The sequence below is a fragment of the Anser cygnoides genome, chromosome 3 (assembly GCF_040182565.1).
Source record: "Anser cygnoides isolate HZ-2024a breed goose chromosome 3, Taihu_goose_T2T_genome, whole genome shotgun sequence".
Taxonomy (NCBI): domain Eukaryota; kingdom Metazoa; phylum Chordata; class Aves; order Anseriformes; family Anatidae; genus Anser; species Anser cygnoides.
In genome coordinates this window covers 16418510-16441218 of record NC_089875.1, presented here as the reverse complement: position 1 = coordinate 16441218, position 22709 = coordinate 16418510, and the positions used below count along the sequence as shown (strand labels likewise).

General features: G+C 37.6%; 1 protein-coding gene across 28 annotated transcripts in view; it reads right to left on the bottom strand.

The window, feature by feature from the left end:
- Positions 1 to 22709, bottom strand: part of NRXN1 (neurexin 1) — a 736316-nt gene that overhangs the window by 572338 nt on the left and 141269 nt on the right. The window lies entirely within an intron of this gene.

Genomic DNA, 22709 nt, shown 5'->3' with positions numbered 1-22709 from the left:
ATGCTCTGTTCATAGACAGCCGTACAAAGACTTAGTTCTTTCTCCATCTCCTTCCATTACATCTTATTCCTTGAAAAAAAAAGTGATACCTGTTTTAGAAAACTCAGCATGCCTTCCCAATCCCAAAAACACACAATCATTTTCTATTAATTTCTTCAGAAGTCAATAAATAATTTGAAGCTTGCTAGAGAAAGTTCAGTCTAAATGTAACAATTTCTAACAAAATAGTAGGATGTAGGAGTAATAGCTGAATACGATCTTACTTTCTTTTCCGAGTTGTGTGTACAAACACATGCTTTAAGAAGCTTATTTCAGAATACCGTTATTCTAACACCATATTAGCTAGTACAATTATTTGAAAAATTGAGTTATGTGGTAACAATCATCTGCTCCCCCAAGCCAACTTTGAAAAACAAAAGGAATGTAATAGCTAAAGAAACTTCTTCCGGCCAAAAATATTGCCATATTGCTGGAAAACATTTAGAAAAAAGTTTTATAAAATATTCCTGTCCAGATAGATTGAAGAGTTTGCATGCAGATAGCATATTCAATCAGTCCAGTTAATCTATATCAAAACCAGTATATAAAAAAAAAGAATGAATTTAACTATGACCAAGAAAAGAAGTCTACTAATCCTGATGAAGTTAACATTTTCTTAGGAACCCCTTAAAAGTGTTTAATTTAATACATTCCCCTCTATTGCTATAGAAATTAAATACTTATGATCTTTCTGGTGAGGAATAAAAAAAAACCAAGCCATTCCTGAATCTTAAGCACATAAGTCAATTAAACCTTACAACATGTGCCATGCAAGTGAAGCTATAAGCAAGATATCACTTCTAAATATTCTAAAAATTGCAAGTAGTCCATGTGTGAAGTACTGGTACACTTTGCTTGAGCAAGAACTTTTAACATCACACACGTTTGAGATAAGAAAGGCAGTTTCCTATTTAAATGTGACTTCTTTCATAAATTAAAACACTGGTGAAGCTTCCACCACAATCAAACCATCAAGGTTAGTCTCATACCAGTTTCTGGAAATGCACAAGTCTGACAAAATATTGACTTATAAGCACATTTTGTACTGCACAAGTAGTCGCAAGTTTAATTGTATTTTTAGGACTGTACAGCGGCTAATCCTTTTACAAATACCTGAAATGAACTGGTATGCTGCCAGTGAAGTTTGAAAAAGAAGCATGCAACTTCAAATGGAGAGTCCCATCTTAATTTACAGAATGTGAATAAAACAGTTCAAAGAACTATTTTTTTTCTTCCCCCCTCTCTTCTCCATAGTTGTACCTTGTACTTATGTTATTCACTGTGATCTGGGATGCCTGAAACCTGGCCTTACAACCACAGGCTAAGCCAATAATAAATACTGTGAAAGATGAAATGTTCAGATATTCATAGAAATGTGTTGGGAAGGACCCAGAGTTAATCTGATCAAGCCTGCTCAAAGCATGTTCAGGCCACCTGCATCAGTTCTCAGCCCATAGTTACTTATCTTATGGAGCAGCTAAGGACAAACAGGGATGCCAAATGCAGACTTTTTCCTCTATTTGCTTGAATTCTACTGAATGTTGTCTGAACCTTCACCTAGGGTGTTTTTTTCTTTTTTTTTTTTTTTAAAAGGTACCATGGGTATCCATTTCTGAGGAAAGCAGACAAGAAAGCCTAAGAAGTGCTGCTACTTGTCATATCAGTTTTGTTCTGTGTTGACCCTGATAGTGCAACTAGGTTTTATAAGCTAAAAGATATTAAGATTGTCTAGCAGGTATTGAGTTTTAGAAAAGGACAATGTATTGCAGCATCACATCTGCTAAAAACAAAGCTTGTAACACCTATCTTGATAAAACTACTAACTGTAAGAGAATGGGCAGAAAGCAGAAAAATAGCTGCAGAAACAAATACGTTTCAGATTACACTTGAGAATAAAAGCTCATTCTGCAAGAGGCTAACATGAAGAGCAAAACAAATACACCATCTTTACAAGTGTTTTAAGATCCCTGCCAATGCTACTGGCCACTGTTCCACAGAACTACATACCTGCACTCAGAAAAAAGATAACATTTCTTGAATATATTACACTGCAAGATCTTTAAGCATGCAACTTCATTAGTTCTATCTACTACAACAAGACTTTGTTGTTCTTACACTAGCATACATCCTGTCTAGAGTAATGCTGGCAAGGACTTGTCTAGGAGTCCATCCGTTTACCCTGCACAGATTTGTAATTCACTAACTCATATTAGAAAACATTATGAAGTCAACTGAAATTACTTTTGAAATAGTTTGTTTCTGTAGTGCTGCTGAAGAAATAGGGTTTTGATAGAAATCTATCTGTTCAGCATGCAAAAATTGACAATTGATATGCACAAACCACAAGATGAAAAAAGGCCATATACCCAAGTACTTTACTACTTAAATCTGACAAGGGGAGAGGTGGTGGTTGATCAAGGGAAAGCAAAGCAATTAATGCAACCAGATTTACATTACCATTTCCCTCCGTAGGGAGCAAAGTACTGGAAGGAAATATTTTCCAGAACAACTTATGAACTCAGTGACATGGCATCAGGAGAGCTGAACTCTATGGGAATTAGAAGTGATCAATTCTACCATGATTCTCTGACGTGGCATGCTTTATCAACCATTTATCTGAGGAGGACAGAAACAGATTTTAACTCCTACTATTGATATAAAGAAGTAAGTAAGCTCATAAGAGATTAATTAAATTAAATTAATTAAAGATTTTTCTTTCTTTTGGCACAAGTACATATTATCAAAAGAAGATTATATCTAGCTCTTACAATTAAAAACAATAGAGGTAAACAAGGAATTTTAACTGAAGTACAGCAGGATTCTGAGAACACTGATACCAAGAATGAGATAAATTAAGAATCTGAAGACAATATTGCTAATCTCCCATTTATTAGAATAATTTTGTCCTGTAGCTCTTACACTTCCAGTTTAGATGTGGCACTGTGTATTAAGGCATTATTGGGAATGCTGCTCATTTCTCAAAGCCAAAGGAAATAACAGATATTGCAATTGTTTAGTTATCATAAGACTTACTGTATTCTAGAACATTCTCCAATCCATCATAGTATTGGAGGAATACTAGAAGTCAAGATTAATTTCTAAACATTGAGTTAAGAAAAAGGTCAAGTTCTGTGCCAGTTCATGTAACTATCAGTTATACATGTTCCTGGCACAATAACATGTTTTAAAGAAGGAATTCACCTTTTAGCATGTTATTTTCTTACTAATCATCTTACTGCTTCTAGCATGAAGACAAATTGTGGGCTGTTATTTTTAATCAGATAATCTAGTAATTATGCAACAGATGCAATTGCTACTGTATTATTACACAAAGATCAGAATTATTACTCGAAACATTCTGAAAAAAGCATAAACATATTTGAAGAAAACTTTACAAGTTCATTTCAGTTTTGCCAAACAGTCAGTAAATACAAGCAAAAAAATGTTTTTCAAGTGTAACTGCTCATATAACCTGAAGGATGATTAAAAATTGAAAACATCTTCAATTTCATTACAAAAACTAAACATTCAATCAGAATTAAATAAACATTTTGATTTTTTCATTTGACCTGATGTATCCTCTTTATCCATTACTCTCACCATTCCCCACCTACCCCCACCCCAATGGCCATTGATCAAAAATTTAGCACAGAACTAATAGAAAAATGCAGTAGCATATTCTGGAAGGCTTAAACACTATGAATAGCTACAAATATTTCTTTTCCAAACCCATACCGAGTGATGATATAATTTATATGCTGTGTGGCTCCTCTTTATAGAAACGTGCATCTCGGGTAACCAACTGCAGATCACACATAAGCTTTCTTCAATCAAATCTGCATCGTAAGTTCTTGGAAATCAATTAGGCAAAAGAAGCAATTCCCTATTTTTAAGAACAGCGTAATTTGTTTCCCCCCTAACTGAAGAACATAACATATGTAAACAAGGAGCACGCTGGCCTGACTGCCGTAAACACTGACAAGTGTGTTAAAATGGAAAACGCAACAGCATTAACTGTATAATAAATTACAGGAGCATTTAAAGTTGAACGCTTGAGAAAGTAAGCTGTAGAGCACCTATTCAGCACAGTGCTCACCTGGCACTAGAAAAGCACAGGGATTCAAATACCTTTATACTTCTAGTACATTTTTTATCTGTGGAACAGCTGCCTCACCTTCACTGAATAGTTTGCTTGCAAGGGACATTTAAAGATCACTAGTTCCACCCACCCTGCCATGGACAGGGAAACCTAACTAGTTCAGGCTGCTCAAAGTCCCATCCAACCTGGTCTTGAACATTTTCAGGGAAGGGGCATTCGCAGCCTCTCTGGGCAACCTGTTCCAGTATCTAACCACCCTCAAAGTAAATAATTTCTTCCGTGTTCTAAATTAAATCTACCCTTTTTAGTTTAAAGTCATTACTCCTTGACCTCTCACTATGCTCCCTGATAAAAAGTCCCTCTCCAGCTTACTTGTAGGCCCCCATTAGGTATGGGAAAGTTGCTATAAGGTCTCCCAGAGCCTTTTTTTGTCTAGGCTGAACGACCCTAACTCACACAGCCTGCAAAGATAGTAGAGGAGCTCCAGCCCTCTGAGCATCCTTGTGGTCCTTCTCTGGACTCACTCTAATCCCCTGGATTGTGCTGGGGGCCCCAGAGCTGAATGCAGGACTCCAGGTGGGGTCTCACAAGAGCAGAGTAAGTAGAAGGGGAAAATCACCTCTCTCAACCTACTGGTCATGATTCTTTTGGTACGGCCCAAGATACAGTTGGCTTTCTGTGCTGCAAGCGCACATTGCTGGCTCACGTTGAGCTTCTTATCCACCAGTACCCCAAAGTCCTTCTCCACAGGGCTGCTCTTAACACATTCATCACCCAATCTATAGCGATGTTAGTGATGTTTGGGATTGCCCTGATCAACATACAGAAGCTTGCACTTGTTGAACTTCATGAGGTTCACACAGGCCCACCCTCTCAAGCCTGTCATGGTCCCTCTAGATAGCATCCCTTCCTTCTAGACGATCAACAGCCTGGTGTCATCTGCAACTTGCCAAGAGTGCACTCAGTCCCACTGTCCATGTCAGTAATGAAGGTATTAAGCAGTACCAGTCCTAATACAGACCTTTGAGGGACATTCATATTAAATCTAACTTCATACAGTTTTCTTTATGTGACAATCTAAACATACCTTGAAAATGCTTACTTCTACATTTTCTCAGTAGAGCTATATTCCAAGGACCAAAATTCAGATAACAGGTAAGTAACAGGACCCATGACACAAACTTCATTTCCTCATTTTTACACTCCTATGCACGATAGTGAATACAAACCATTTCAGTATCTCAGTATTCTCAGTTGTCCTTCATGGAAATCAGTGGGAACACCCCTAGGCAGCTAAAATTCACATCATGACCATGAACCAAAAAGGACAAAAAAAACTCAGTAGCTGTTTAGCTACTTCATTCAGACCAATAGAAAACAGCTGTTCTCCCCCACCTTGTTTTACATTGTGCTGCATCATTCATTTGATAGCCTAGCAAGTGATCGAGCTTGTTCAGGCCTTCTAGAAATACACAATGTAAGCAGCACAGAAAGAGAGAATTCCACAAAGGGCTTGAGGGCTAATCAAAGAACAAAGGCTACATCAAAAAATGAATCCCAAGATTGAAGTAGATTGTGACAATTTGAGGAAAAAAATGGATTGGCATTTCCAAGTGATTATCCAATAATACAGTAACAGATAACCTTCCAAATGATTGTTCCCTAAAGGTTTAAATTTAAGCTTTCTGAATTGCTAAGCATATTTTCATGACTAAATGTCATAATACTTAACTACCTGTATGGAGTTACAATATGCTTTATCCCAACAGATTTGCACTTTGTTCTGTAAAGTTCATATGCAAAGTCGGCTATAGCCCTGGATAATGCAGCATTTTCATAGGAGGGTGTTTTGCATAATATCCAAGACTTATATTAAACATTTGGAGTGGCACTTCAAAATCTCCCAACCTTAGCTTTGCAGCCACTAAAGACAGCAGCTTGACTTTACTGATTTCAATGAAAGTAGAGCCTGCTAATGACAAGCAGACTTTTCTCCCTTCCCTTTTCCAAGCCTCACCTTTAAATCAATATTAAATAAGTACGCATACCCAGTATATTAAAATCCCACCAGGCATACCAAGGGTTCTTTAACCTGCATGGTCATTCCATTAAATACATCACATTTCCTATTTTGCTTTCCTGCAACACAGAAATTTTAGCACGCTCGAGGGAGCTATCAAAGAATAGCCATTTTAATAATTTTTCCTTCAGGGAATAGCCTTAAAATCAGGTTCTAAGTAAAGTTGCAGAATAAGCTTTTGGTGAACTCCCTTGCATTAAATCCACTGAACAATCTTCACCTTTTAAAACCAGAACAATCATTTTTTCTGTTCTTCCCTGACTTGGAAAGACTTGATTTTCCTTGTAGACTTGAGCTATGATACATTTTATTTTAAGTATTTACTCTATACATTTTATGACTTATTCACAAATCAGACAGCTCAAACTGAGAAGCTTACCTTTGGATCTTCATGTGCAGAAGTGCATATTGCAAAGCTGCATGTCATTATTGACTCCATACCTAACCATAGTTAATACTTAAACAGGACAAAACATTCATACTTAGTTCTCCACAAAGAGAACTACAAGGGAGAAATTGCAGGTAGAGGTTCTGTGTGTTGTCTTCACTAGTGAGTGGGGAAAGCTGAAGTAGCACAAAGGAGTTTTCTGATATTGGGGCTATCCCTCAAAGTCTCAATCACATTCTTTTTTTCATTCTACCTGCATAGCAATTTTGCTATACCTGTATCTTCCAAATAAGTTTACCTTCAGAGAAGAGAAAGGAAGAAAAAGCTACCTTTTAAACCAGCTAACCCCTTCAAAAACTTGAATACCAACAGCGTTTACAGTACTTGGCATCGTTTTCTCAATTTGTTCCATTTCCATTCTCTCTTACCTCATACTTATGTTCTGTTTAGACAGCAAAACTTGCAGAAAACAGTGTTTACAGACTGCCTAGTACTGTAATAATGAAGTTCTCATTACTACTGTCCTACCTAGAGATTAATGTTAAAAATTTTTTTGGACTCTGTACGTGCTTCTTACGGCTGCAGGAATGAAGAAAGAGCTATCTTTCTTGCTCTCTTCCCTTTATACACTATAATTGTAGGTTTTTGTTTATTATGATGTCTTAAATTTCCATAAAGACAGACAAACAGAAGGAAATACATATGTGTAGACCTGTGAACTGTGCAATTCCTTACTGCAAAAGTTTGCATGGTTCCAGATGTTCAAATGACATCAGTCTTAGAACAACTGCAGATTTAAAAGCCAGTTGAGACAATTAAATACAGTGCCATCTTCCTTGGCTCATGATGTCCTTCCCTAAGCCACAGAACACATACATCACATCACTGAATCTCTAACTCAGAAATTAGAGATCACAGCATGGACTATGATATTAAACACAAAACTAAAAAACATCTGGAGGAAAGAGACCCCAAACCACTGTTGCATAGGTAAAGACATTCATTGGCAAACAGAGTCTAAAAAAATACTTCCAGTCCTTTTTCTGTTATCATCTTAGCTGGTCACACAACTACTGAACCCCCCACAAGAAAAGTAAACTTCATGTTGTTACTGTAATTATTTCCTCCTCTAGGTGGCCTTTATTTTGAATTTGTATGCACTGTGGTACTGGAACAGTTTAAATTCCTAGAGTAACATTGCACTTGAGTTTCTGGCAAGATTAATAGGAAGTGGAAAAGCCTTTATGAACTTTCTTTGTTAATGGCCACAGCATGCTTCATGGAATAAGAAATACTTCCTCACAAGTCAGCTTTTTTTCCTCAGTGCTTTTTATCATTTGGTCTTGATTAGAGGACTGAGATCCTTACATTTCAGACATTACACAATGACTTTGCCTTAGAGTTCACTTTCTGCATACAGAAAATATTTTAAAAATGCATTAATAAAAGGTCATATTGAAAATATGATTCCTAAATCTGTTTTTCAGGAGTTTGCACTTCTTAGAGCACACCAAATCAGCTAGCTCAGTTACAACTAGTTCCAACCAAAAGTATTTTAAAAAGCTTTCGGAGTTTGCATTGCTCTATTACACAGAATCACAGAATGGCTGAGGTTGGAGGGGTTCTCTGGAGGTCATCTGGTCCAACCACCATGCTCAAGCAGGGACACCTAAAGCAGGTTGCCCAGAACTATGTCCAAGAGGCTTTTGAATATCTGAAAAGAGGGAGACTCTACAACCTCACTTAGCAACCTCTGCCACTTCTCCATCACCCTAGCAGAAAAGAAGTGTTGCCTGATGTTCAGAAGGAACCTCCTGCATACCCTTTGCTTCTTGTCCTGTCACTGGGCACCACTGAAAACAACCTGGCTCTTTGTTGCATCCTCATGTTGCATCATTCAGGTATTTACATACCTGAAGATCCCCTTCTTAGCCTTCTTTTTTCTAGGCTAAAGAGTCCAAGCTATCTTAGCCTTTCCTCATAGGAGAGGTGCTTAAGTCCCTTGACCATTGTGGTAGCCCTCCATTGGACTTGTTCCAACACTTTCACGTCTCTCTTGTACTGGGGACCCAGGAACTGGGCACAGTACTCGAGGTGCAGCCTCATTGATGCTGAGTAGGGCTGAAGGGAAGGATTACCTCTTGACCTGCTGGTGATTCTTAAGACTAATGCAGCCAAGTATGCTGTTAATATTTTTAGTGGCTGACTCATGTTCAGCATGATTTCCACCAGGACTCACAGGTCCTTTTCTGCAGAGCTGCTTTCCAGCTGGGTGGTCCCCAGCATGTCCTAGTGCCTGGGGTTGCTATTCCCCAGGTGCAGGACTCCACACTTGATGAAATTTATGAGGTTCTTGTCAGCCCACCTCTCCAGCCTTTCAAGGTTCCTTTCAAGGTTCCTCTAGATGGCAGCATGACCCTCTGCTAAATCAGCCACTCCCCCCCCCCAGTTTTGCATCATCTGCAAGTTTACTGCTTCATTTTTGTGTTTGAGTTTGGCCAAGAACTCCTTGCTCACCCACACAGGCCTCTTGGCCTTTTTGCCTGGCTTCCTCTTTGCTGGAATGCACCTCTCAATCTTGGAGGTAACGGCCCTTGAATATCAACCAGCTTTCTTGGGCTCCTCTTCCCTCCCAGATTTTATCCCATTGGACTCTATCAAGCAGGTCAAAGTCTGCTCTCCTGAAACCCATGGTTGTGAGCTTGCTATGCATCCTCCTCACTGCCCTCAGGATCTTGAACTCCACTATGGAACTATCGTGTACTCCACATGGTCACCGCAGCCAAAGCTGCCTTTGACCTTCACATTCCCAACAGATCTAGCAGAGCATCTCTCCTCATTGGCTCCTCTCTAGCTTCCTTTTTAAAGTGATCCTCAATGTATTCCAGAAATTGCTCCTGGATTGCTTACACCCGGCTGTGTTGTCCCTCCAAAAGGTATCAGGGTGGCAGAAGTCCTCCAGGAGGAACAGGGCTTGTGAACATGAGACTGCTCCTGGCTGTCTGTAGAGGAACTCATCTGCTTGGTCTCCTTGGTCAGGTGCCTGGCCCCCACTATAATGTTGCCTAACCCTGTCTTCACTTTAATTGTAATCCATAATCTCTGTTGGCTCCTTATCCATCCCCCAAGTAGAACTCCATGCACTCCAGCTGGTCTCTCACAGAGGGTGACAACCCCTCCTCACCTCTACAGCCTGTCCTTCCTAAAGGACCTGTAATCTTCTATTGTAACAGTCCAGTCATGGGAGCCATCCCATCGTGTCTCTGTGCTCCCAATAAGATCACAACCCTGCAACCATACACACATCTCTAACTCATCCTTTTTATTCCCCATACTGCATGCATTAGTGTACAGGCACTTAAGAGGGGCACCCCAGTATGCTGCGTTCCTAAGAAAGGCTTAGAGGAGTTTCTCCGTAATGGTGCCTTGTAGGCTTTTCCTTGATAATCTGATAATTCTCATTCTTATATATCAGTTGGAAGGGATATTCAAAAAAAATCATCTAGTCCCATTGCCTAACGTCTTCAGGGATAAGCAAAAGTTAAAGTATATTAATGAGGGCATTGCCCAGAAGTCTCTTGAACACTGATAGGCAATGGGGCAACCACCACCTCTCTAGGAAGCCTGTTTGAGTGTTTGACCACACTAATGATAACGAATTTTTTCCTGGTGTCCAGTCTGAGCCTCCACTGGAGCAGCTGACTCCTGTTGAGCCTGCTGTTGACCAGCACCCCCAGATCCCTTTCTGCAGGGCTTCTATTTAGCCACTCATCTCCCAGTTCGTACTTGTGTCCTGCACTGCCAATTCTGCACCTGGGACAGAGTATTTTCCTCTGTTGAACTTCATGCCGTTGCTATTCACACAGTGCTCCGATCTATCTAGATCCCTCAGCATGGCCTGTTGTCCCTTCAGGGAGTACAATAGCATGACACAGTTTAGTATCCTTAGCAAGCTTGCTGGGGACTTGCTCCACTCCTGCATCCAGATCATTGATAGAAATGTTAACAGGACTAGCCCTAATCCTGGAGGTGACCCTGCTTAATCCCCATTTTGCTGATTTTTGTGATTCTTTCCTATCACATCACCTTGCAAGCTTTGGTCAGCTACCCTGTCCATCATACTCTCACAGGGCTCCTGGTTACCCTCTCCCACCCCTCTCCTTCATAGGGGAACTGTGAAAGTGCAGAGTTCACAAACTTTTCATAATAAACCATCTAAATAAAATATCTCCATTCAAATGCTGGGTTTTCAAACTTCACCAGGCACAAGTTCTCTCTGACATCATACCTTCTAACCTAAAAGAAGCAGTGGTAGCTCACCTTAGCCTTTCTACCTACCTTTTCTTTCTGCCCTGCAGAGCTCAGAAATCATTTTTCACCTGCCTTGAGTTACAAGTACATTAATACATTTGATAGAAAAAACATTAAGAGGTCAACTCATTAACACCATTTCTTTCCCTTATTACTTGCCCCAGAAATGCTAGAAATAATTTGGGGATAGATATTGCCAAGGCAAATACACAAGGAATACTTAAGACTTTACATCCTTCTCCTGAAAATCCCTCATTGGGATCAAGAATAGATTTTTGAGCACCAGAAATTCCACTACAAAATCACAACTCTCAACAAGCAAGGACCACAGCTGTTTTTCTAGTTGTTGAAAAATACAGAGATACTGCTACTTTCAAGTGCCTGGAAGCTAATTTTATAACAATCCTCCTATTTAGATACATCAAAAAGTTTTACAGACAAGGAATAAAATTTTAGGCAAAAATCTAAAGGTGTGAAGAAAACTAAGTACTGGAGTTAATCATGTAAGAGTTTAGAGTCTCGTCTCCTGTGTTTGACTGAAAGGTCTAGCATGATGCAAACCCAGGCTGGGACTCCTGCACAATTCTCTGTCATTGAACAACAGACAACTGCTTATTGACACCACCCAGCAATAAGTTTGTTTTTATATATATAAATAGAACATGATAGGCACAACAGCAACCTATCTGCACCTTGCATTTAGACAACTGAACAACAACAAAAGAACGTTTTATTACATTTATTAGTGTGCCAAATAGTCTTCAAAAAAATGGCATACTCTCAGACTTACTGCCTTCAAAGGAAAACTAGTTGATTTTAGTTTATATTACACTTAAGAAAGCATTTTATGAATTAATGATGGCTTTCACCAGAAGAAAATAAGCAGATTTCATACTTTGACAGTAAACATTTGATTATTTTAGCAGAAATTTTTACTCACTGAACCATATAACACGATGTAATTGTTTCATATTAAACAGCAATGCCAGCTTCTGCTGTAAGGTTAGGGGGAATTGGAATTCAGTTGCATAATGAACTTTTCCTGTTAATGAACTTCACAGCCCTGTGAGTTAAATGTCAGTATTGCTGTAAATGTGCAAGTGAACCCAGTAATTATTTTATTCTCTGCAATTGCTCACACAACAGCGATTTGTAACAACTAAAAAAAATGTCAGAACATTAAGGTGAGGTACCATTTGCCACGAAAACACGTGTGTTAAATACAGCCATGATATAACTCCACTTTGGATCATTCTGGAAAACCATTGAGTTCAATAAATTACAAACTGCACAAGTAATTCATCTTGACTTGAAGCTCCATTCACCATGACCTCCTGTAAAAGTAGGATTCCTTATGGTTAATATCATGCTCTTTCTTACCTACTTCCAAGTAGCAAAATGTTCACTTACAGGTAGATCATTTTTCACTGTTTTCTAGTTTCAGAAAAGCAGACAAAAGGGAAAAAAAAGTGTTCAGTGTTTGTATTGCATGCCTAGTCACCTAGGCAGAGTACACCATTTGCAATTGCATTCTCCAGAAGAACTACAGTCATCTGTAAAACACTTGCACAGCCAATATCTTTATAGTGGAGAACAAAGAAAACGTGCATACCAGCTTAATGTATTAGCCATTGATAAGGTGATCTAGCTAGTCATTTTAAGTAATACTAAATACAAGTTTTATTTATACTAAATACATACTTCATTTCTTAATGCACATTTGTATAAAAAAACAAGTAGATCAAGATTACTCAATACTTTCAGGTGAATAACAGCATTTCCATGGTTAAAATGCAGTTTAAACAAAAAAGCCATATCTTTGAAGACGTCCATGGATCCCAGCCCATCAAACAAGCTCATTAGTAAACTCAAAAAACACAGGTGAAGAACAGACCCCTTTCATCACCAGCTTTAGGATTTAAAATAAAGCCCCTAAACTGTATCATATTTCTCATCCATCAATCTACAGGGTACGTAACTTCATTAATAATTAATTTCTTCAGATTATTGTAATCAAATTCAACTTAGACACAGAATGGTTACCAGCTGAATTAAACAGTGACATGTATATACTTTTCTCCTCCATGACCCCACTTTCTCCAAACCTCAAGCTCAGTTAATTGAAATAGTAGTGATCTAGTAGTGATCTCCAGCAAAATCACTGAACAGCAATCTCAATCCATTTTGCCAGTGACTAATCTTCTAGTCATCCGTCAAACTCTACAAATCTTGCTGCCCTGAAGGAAGTTCAAGAACACCAACCTTCTGCTTTCTATTACTGTTTTCTCTTGTATTCCATGTGTTTGCTGCATTTGTCTTCGTCACACTAAACCAAGCCTACTATTAAGAACAAGTGTCACTTCTTCGTGCATAATTATGAAAGGTTGTAAACAGTGGCATCCATTTCTGGAGCAATGAACACAGAAACATGGCAGAGCTAATGAGTACCATGTATCTCTTCTACAAGTATTAAATTTCTACACTTCCCCCCAACATAACTTTCAGTTTTACCATCACTTTTACTGCTGTGTTGTAGAAAATAATAAGTTTTGTGTCATTCTTGCCATACAGTCATTCATTGTAATGACATAGTGAATGTGTTTGGAGATGTTTTGATCAGAAATTCTCTCCCAGCTTGCCTTCTGCATCCTCTCTGTAAATCTGATGACTCTACACCTTAAAAGTGACTTTGCTAAACCTCCCTGCTCCAAGACTCCCGCTACAGTAGTGCTCTTGAAGGTCCCTCAGCATTCAGCTCCCTGCGTAAGATCCCTTGTGCTGCTCTGATAGCCCTCAGCAAACTCCCAGATGGAGACAGGTGAGGAGGTAGGATAGGATGAAGAAAAAAAAAAAAGACATCCCTGTCTCTTTTCTGCAGTAGAAGTATAAAACTTAGTATTTTCACTATAGCTGAGGCAGGAGTAAGGAAATATTTGCTTTATAAAATTATGTTTTCAGGGACTATGTCACTCAGCAATCACCCTTTTCTCTAATTCCTGCACGTAAAGCAAAAACATTCATCCTCAATAATGAGATCTAGAAAAGTTAAAAATAAGACTTAACAATTGAAATAAGAATATTTAAGCATATTCAATTTTCTCTTTTCTTCCTTCCCCCAACTGAACAATAGTTATTCCAAACCCACTCCAAATCAAAGTACACCTAACTAGCCCTCAGTGGCTATTTACATAGTCTCACTGTTCTGCACATTGCAATAGATAATACAGTTGTGTGTTATCACCTGAAAAAGAACAGCATTAAACTGGAGAAGAGAGGTAAGTTCTTAAAACACCATCACAAACTCTTGTTCTGTTCTTCCGATACAACTCCTTCCATCTGTGCCTGACAACACTTCCATAAAAATAAGTTTAAGACTTCGCACTTCAATATGCAGGCACACGTACACATTCATACTGCTACAGTGCATTTTTAAGTGTATTCTACCTTCTTTTCCATATCCAATTTCCAAACACTAGTTTGCCACCGATATCTTTATAGTAGCCTTTAAAAAAAATTAAGGTAGGTGAAATATCTGGGTAAAAATCTAGCTTTTATACGAGGAAGACACTATTTTAAGCATTTCATAATCTTTTACCTTTATTAGACAGATCAGCATTATATTTACGCAAGCTTCTGGATGGCTTTGAGTATTCTTCCCACTTTGCCTATACGTGACTATTTTATATTGATATGTAGTAGTTTCCAATGTACATGTACTGAACCAAGTTTTGGTGAAGTCAGGAGGGGGGTGAGTAGAACTGCTACCTTGGACTTCTGGAGGGCAGACTTTAAACTGTTCAGGACACTGGTAGGGAGGGTCCCTTGAGAGTCAGTTGAAAGGGCAAAATTGAGCAAAGGGGTACATGAGGACCATCCAGCCCTCAGGAAGGAAGTCTTCAAGTTGTAGGAGAACCTGCAAAAGGGCTGTCTCCATGTGACATATGAAGACTGGCATGGCTGAACAGGGAACTTTTGCTGAGTCTCTGGGAGAAAAAGAGTTTATGTCTATTATGTTTATTGTGGAAGAGACTTGAAATAGAGAACACGAGGCTACATGGGACATCCCAAATCAACAAATTTAGTCCTTTAATATTAAAAGCAACCACATCACACAGTCCACTTATTCTTTGATGTGTTCAGTACACATACAGCAAGTATTCTCCAGTCTTAGCAGTTTATAGGGGCAAGAAATTTCTTGAATCAGTGCAGATCCTGTCCATGCCCCATCCTCCTCCTCCCCAGTCTGTCTCTGCCTTGCATTACCTGGTTTGATATTTTGATTACAAGTTTACATAAGGAATAAGACTTCAAAACAAGTAAGCTACTAGATTTTCTTCTCTAAGAACTTTGCAAACACAAACCAAACATAAGTGTTCAGCCCTTAACACCCTATCAGATTTTATATATGACAAGAAAATTTACCTCTTGGAAAGAAAGTAACTTTCAAATATATCTCTGAAGAAGGAGTATTTTCCCATAAATAGCCTGGCTTCTACAGAAATTAGTATTCCAGAAATAGAATATTGTTAGTCATCAACAGCATATTTTTTAATTTATTTTTTTTTAAACACTACAAAATTAGGCAAGATATCTACTTAGGATTGTTCAGTGCCTTCCTCTGAAGTTGACTACCTGCCTGCGTTAAGTCCATGGAGAGACTGTCCTATCATTTTCTTTCTTGAAACAAAAATAACTCCTCAAAGAATTAAGGGTTAAGCTTTCCTAAGCCTCAAGTTTGTGCACACATCCAAACAGCTATAAATCAGTCAGTCTTTAGGTTTTGAACATAGATTTATCCCTTTAAAGGATATTTGTCAAAGAAAGAATAAAAAAGCCACACTACATAAAACATATAATTAGCTGTAAGACAGAACATATCAACTGAAATTCCAGTATATTTAATGGTACAAGATGGAAAACAACTATTTTTCTATCTTTAGACTTGCTACGCAAATATTTTTAACATTTTGAGTAAGGAGAAACTAGGTAAATTTTCCGTGATTAAAAGTATTGTGTTAGTTTGAACACAATACTACGTTTGCAGAGTTTCTTCACATTTCTTCCAAAAAGTTAATAAAATAAAGCCCATACTAGAAAGAACAAATGCATTTTAATCTTGGTTAGATCAGCAAAAGGGTTTAAGAAACCTAAACACTCTCTTGAAATCATGTCTCACGAAGAAAAAAGTTGCTCTTTATTTTAGGTTTTTAAATTAATCTACCCATGACGAGAATCAGTTTGTGAAAGCTCTACCTTAATAAACAAATCAGCAAGGTAGATGTTATATATATTTACGTATTAATTTGCATACATGAACACTGGCTAGGTACAAGCTGATAACTTAACTCTAAGTGCTATCAAATTTGAACAGTTATTACACAATAAACACCAAAATTGCACTTTATATTTGTTAAGCTTATGTGCACAAGGCAACTTAGGAGCATATCTGTAAAATATCTTACACACTGTCTATGCAAATATATACCAGAAATGCCACTGTTTTCAAACTAAAAAAAATATATATATTTTAATATTGATGCACTCACTCTGCATATAGAAATGACCTTTTGTATATATAAGAAAAGACTGCACAAAGGGGCAAGTAACAAGTGAGCTTTAAGTAAGAAAGATGCATCTGTTGATGCAGAAATAATCTAGCGAGTACAACACAACAAGGGTAGAGCCAACAACAACAACAAAAAAGAAATATTCAGTAAGGGGAAATGCATGCACAAATTGCCATCCTGGCTGTTGCTTACCATGACGGTGTAGAAATGGGAGCAGTAGTATATGACAGGAAGCTCAAAGCTTAAAAAAATGCACCCCACAAACTGAGCAAAATCGTATGAAGTTCTGCTCAGCACCAAAATGCCTTGCTATGTTACTGAGTACAATAATTGAAGTAATCAATTTAAGCTTGAATGACTGGCCTCGTGTCACTTACGTGACAGAGTGACTACAAAAGCAAAATGTCTTTTGAAGTAGGACTCTGCTACCAGCAATAAGCAGCTAATACTTCTATTAGATGCTTATATTGTTTTCTTGCCAAATGACTCCTTTTTCCACTGACATCCACCGAGCACTCTTCTAATGAATTATGAAGAGCTAACTAGATATACCAAGCATGGTATTCTCTGGCCTTTCTCAGATCAAGCTCAGTAAAGATTTGTTCAACTAGGAAGAATTTTGAAATCTATTACGTTGAAGTGGCAGAACAGCATAAAGCCTGTGGTTTCAAATAACCATATTTTATTGTCTACTTCAATTATGATGGAGATTTTAAACGAAGTTTACTTCCAACCAATTACTAGCTATTAATTGAAACAATCCTTTTTGTATAATGGTGATATGTAAATATCACACATTTTGACTGCATAAATTAAGAAGTTAGATTTTGGTTGACTGACATAGCTTGGCAACTGCTTTCAAGAATACAGAGATAAATAATAAGGTGAGCATCTTCCAAAAAAAAAAAAAAAGAAGCATGTTCCAGCCTGCTTATCCCTAGCACAAAAGAAACCTGACGGGGCACTTAGTGACTGGTGGGAAATTAATTTGGGTCACTCTCCAGTACAGTCACTATGGCAACTGCATGCAAAATGTAGTAGGCGTGCTCTTCATTAGTGTTAATATAACATCACCCATTCTTCACAAATTTTTAATCAGTGCAAACCAAAATATATTTCATAAATAGACGCAAATTAAAATAAAGCTTGTATGGTCAATTCCTCTCTGTCAAAGAAGAAATGTCATCACCTCTTCTTTGTTGCATACAGTAAATTTGTCACATTAATTTCTTAATAAACAGGAGTCCCACATCTCAATGTCACAAAGATAAACACATCTAACTAGAAATGCAGGGTGGGAGGTGGGGAGGTTAAAGAATGCTTGAATACTTGTGTTTTTACAGTAAAGCTCTGGGCTTAAACAAACAAACAAAAAAATACACTCAGCATCACCACGAAAATGACTGCTGATTTTATACCACTATAACACACCATCATCTGACCTCTTGTTCTAGTATTTTATAACCTCCACTCAGTAAGATTACTTCAGGCATTAACTTTCCACCATGTCAGGGTTAGAGCAAAGAGCAGCTTTCACGTATACATACCAAACTTCTTAGCTTTTTTTTTTTCCAGGCTATTAGTTACTTATTTTAAGGTGAATATTCACTTTTTCACAGCTTGCTTTAACTCTTAAAATCTAAATGTAGTTGAGCATTTTAAAATTAGACACTTCTGGTAGCTACAATTACATCACAGAAACAAAGATGCTCAAGCTATAAAAAGGTTAAGAATCATAGTTTGTTTCCTAGACACTGTTAGGCTGATTTAGTTTTAGATCTTAGTCCAAAGATAGTATGTTTCATTATTTACTGTTATACAACTGAAAGAACACTTGATGCTACGAAAGAATCGCCAGCTCCTCAAAAACAGTTTCCCCCACCCTCAGAAAAATAATTGTTTTCCTTTTTGCCCACTAACAATATGTTATACATATATTCAAACTAAGGCTACATAAGACCAAGGCTGGCATTTTGCTTTTCACACCAGAAACACATCAGAGCAGACTGGGTTAATGCTTTCACAAAACAGTTACCTCTTCCAAGAGCATAAGCTGAGGCATCAGAATACAGTAACAATGGATTAGCATGCAAGACTGCAGTGATGTTATGGCTTTGTTCAGCATTATGCTACTTCAGAATGTCACTGTACTTACTGAAAGCAACTACATCACTTAACGCTCATAGGTCCCGATTGCAAATTTCAGGGTCTGGTAGCTTCCTTCAAAAATAGTTTGAGACTATAAACCATGTGTCCTACAAACAGAGATGATTCTTAAAAGAGATGTCTACCTCCTCTTTGCTTTGTCCCAGGTAAGTTTAGACAAATCAGCAAACTATTTTTTTTTTGAACTGCAAAAATCACCACACCATTAAAGTTGATGCTGATACTCAAGGCTTAAGAACTGTATTCAAAACTTTGTATTTGGCAGAGCTGCCCTGATGCACAAAACTAAGTGAAGACAAAACACTCTTAGGCTTTGGTGGTAACACCAGAAATTAATTTGCCTCTGCATTTTAAGACAGATTGAGGTTTTAATCAGGATCTAAAAGGAATTCCAATAGCATTCCAAAAAAAAAAGCATTCCAATAGATATTGCAAGAAAGATACAACTAAGTGTCACTCAGTATTTGTTGCACAGAAGGTGAAGCACTGATTCCTCAAAAGGTGTTAAAAAGTTTCCTAAGTTAAACAACAGATGAATCTACTTATAGTTCATCCTAGTTCTTCAGGACGAGGACAACTACAAGCTTTCCCACTCCTTCCTTTTTAAATACAGACAATATTTTTGAAGGGAAGATGTTCAATGTTATAAACACTATCAAGAGCAGCAGGCTAGCAGAACTTCTCCCTATTAAAACAACACATTTCAGTTCTCGGTTTTCAGAAAGTATCTTTTTGTTGCATTTTATTTTTCTTTTTAAACATAGTAAGCAGTGAGAGTAGAGAGAAGGTGGAAGAATATAGACAAAAAATAAGTTTTAAGAAATCCAATATTAAACAGCTATAAGCATCGTCCACTGTCTGATATATATTTGTATCTAAAAATATTTTAGTCTTTGTGCATTTTTCTCATTAAAATTCTCAGTGCATCAGTAACCACTTTATAAAGAAACAGACACCACAATGCATAAAATTTAGAGCTGGATGAGCAACAGAGAATCAGGATTCTTAAGAACAATTTTAAGATTTTCACTAATAGACAGAGGCACCCTAGTGAAAAAGAAGTAATTTTTCAAGAAATAACCACTTGAAGGAAACCTAATGGCATAAAGCTAAGTGGGAAAAACAAATTGTACAAACAATTTCTTGTGAAATAGATGCCAAATGTGTATATTTGATATAGTATACTTAAGTGTTGAGTTATTTTGAGGACATTCCGGGTGAAAAAATACATTTAACACAATAAGACTATTCTCTAAATGCAGCACTTTTCCAAGGTCATTTAATTATTTCATAACCACAATAGTTTTCTTTTTAGATTAAGCAAGTAATGCTTTAAGCTCAGAGAAGTGGAGAACAAACTTTCAATTCAAGGAGTCTTTATTGACATGTGAGGCTTCTAAAGGCATAAAAACAAGAAAGATGCTCTCCAAGTCTGTCATCATAAGCCCTTACAGGAAAGCCCACCCAGGAGGTTCAAGTTTCTTCCGAATTCTGTAACATTTCATATCCATTCCTTGTTCAATTGCATAGCTGAGTATAGAGAATTATCCAGGTTTTCCACACATTCTATTTCTCCCCCCCCCCACCCCCCCCAAAAAAAAAAAAAAACATAGATGGCTAAGAAATCCAGATTCAGCGTTTAACTTACAGTAATGATCTGGGAAACAAAAAGGCCCTTCCTTTTTCATTCCACACAAGTTTCCATTATGCTGACATAAATAGCAATTTAGCTGACTGCCCAACTTTCACAGTTACTACTGTTGCCCTAGCCCCTAAATAGCCAAAGTCCCTATATACTCTTCAGCAGAGGAGCTTCCCAGATCTTGTTTGTTGAAGCTGTTATGCTTCCATATTGAAGAACAGAGTGGAAATTAATTCAAATCCTCCATGACAACTGTCTAATTTGAGCTTGTCTATCACATTTTATAGAATCACAGAATAGAGTGGCCAGGTCAAACCAGGTTCTCCCAGTAGCCTTCTCTTCTCCAGGCTGAAGAACCCCAACTCTCTCAGCTTATCTTCATGGCAGAGGTGCTCCAACCCTCTGATATGAGCCTTCTTACAATTAAGTAATTTATATAAGATACCCAGGAAGGATGCTGCACTCTAAGTTAACAAATACCTTCAGATGAAGCAGAGAAATAGCTTCAACTCCTGACAAGTCTCAGTCTTGGCAAGAGTGAGTGGCCCAGCTTCTGAGGTGTGTCAGATTAAGACCAGAAGCACAACATAAGGCAGTTAAGGAACATAAGCTTCGGAAAAAGTGCTCAGAGCTTTGGCATATCCAGGGTTTCTGACAGTTCAGCAGAATTCAATGGCCTAAATTTAAGATTTTTGGGCAAAGCAAAACCTAAGAGAAATCTTAGATGTTTAAAAGCAAAAACTGAGTAGTTTTTCTATCCTTTAGAGATCCAAAGAGAGCAGATGGCAATATTTCAGAGGGCCAGTCTGGAAATAAACATATTACACCTTGTGAAGTGCTCACTAATTTGGTCAGAGAAAATATTCAAGATAAATAACTTACGAAAAATAACAGCGACAATCAAGAGACTTCAGCTGGATACATCTTGCTTTTTTGAGCAAATCCGTATTTACTGGTTCTCAAGACAAAACAATAACATGAGGAAATAAAATCCAAATGTAACAGATCTCTAGCTCAAGTGTTATCCATCATATTCAATACTTCAGCACAAGTTTAACATATGCAATGCATTAAATCACTAAATTACAGCTGCTTCCTGTGAATAAAAAGGGGTGAGTCAAACAGCAAACATTAGCCACAAAGACAGCACATGAATTACAGCTGAACTGGCTTTCACTTACTTTAAGCACTGGACAGAGTGACATGTAAACCTTAACAAACATACTGACGTGTTTTGTGTTCTGTGATTTACTTAATATAGTGCCTTGAGCCCTAACTGAAATCACGACTTTACTCTGCTGAGCACAATACGTTATCTTGCCCATCATAATAGCTTAAGTTTTTTTGGGTGGATAGGAGGCAGTTAATACTTTAACCTCCAAATGTCATAGAACAATTGAGTACCTGACCTGAGAATGGAGTAAGGGTCTCACAGGACCTTATTTAGCCAAACCCAGAGTATGCTCTTTCCATCCCTTAGCTGGTTTCCTATTGGAACTTCAATGTATACCACCAGAAGCATCTCCATCACAATCCGCTGAAAGCAGTATTTCTCATAGGCAGCAGTCTCAGAAGTCTCAAGACCCTGGGTAATTTATTACATAGTTCTTCAGACAACTAGCTTGAAAACTGAAAGATCAATTAATATGTTCACTACAACACTACATTTACACAATCAGTGACCTTATTAACTTGGACCTTTTGACAAACTCTTATCTTTATTCTTCTCCTCAAGTTTACTGCATAAACTAGTTCGCATAATTGTTACTTACTAACATCATAGTCATTCAAGGCCTGCTCCCATTTAGGTTGAGTTTCCATTTCAGAGAAAGACTGATGATGATAAAGACTAATCTGTACTGACACCTGCCAAGCGAGATACCTAACTTTGAACCGGAGTTCAAGATACAGTAGAGTACAGAGTTCAACAATTCAATTTTAAGCAAACCTTTCACACATGAATAGAGGAAACATTTTCTTCCCCCTTGTCTTAAACCACAATATTTCTTATCTATATAAATTAAATAATTATCACTAATGCTAAATTCTACATACAAATGAACACAGAAAATATCATTACATATAAAAGCATAAAAATAAAGCAAAAAAACATACATAACAAGAAAAAAGACTCTCAGATCTCCCCTGAGACTCTGTTTCTATTATAGCACGTTAACAGTTCATGCTTGTTTGACATGGAAAGAAGAAAGTCACAGCTACTATGTGGTCAGTGCACCTGACTGCACTTACAAACCTGTTGCAGTTTCACACTGGCATAAACTTCACAACTTTTACAACTACAAACAAGTAAAGAAAGAGAATAGGGCTGGTCAGTGTCGGCCACTGGTTAAATATGTTTATGTAGAAGGCATTTAAGAAACAAACTACTCACCTCTCAGTACCAGTCACAGCTACAA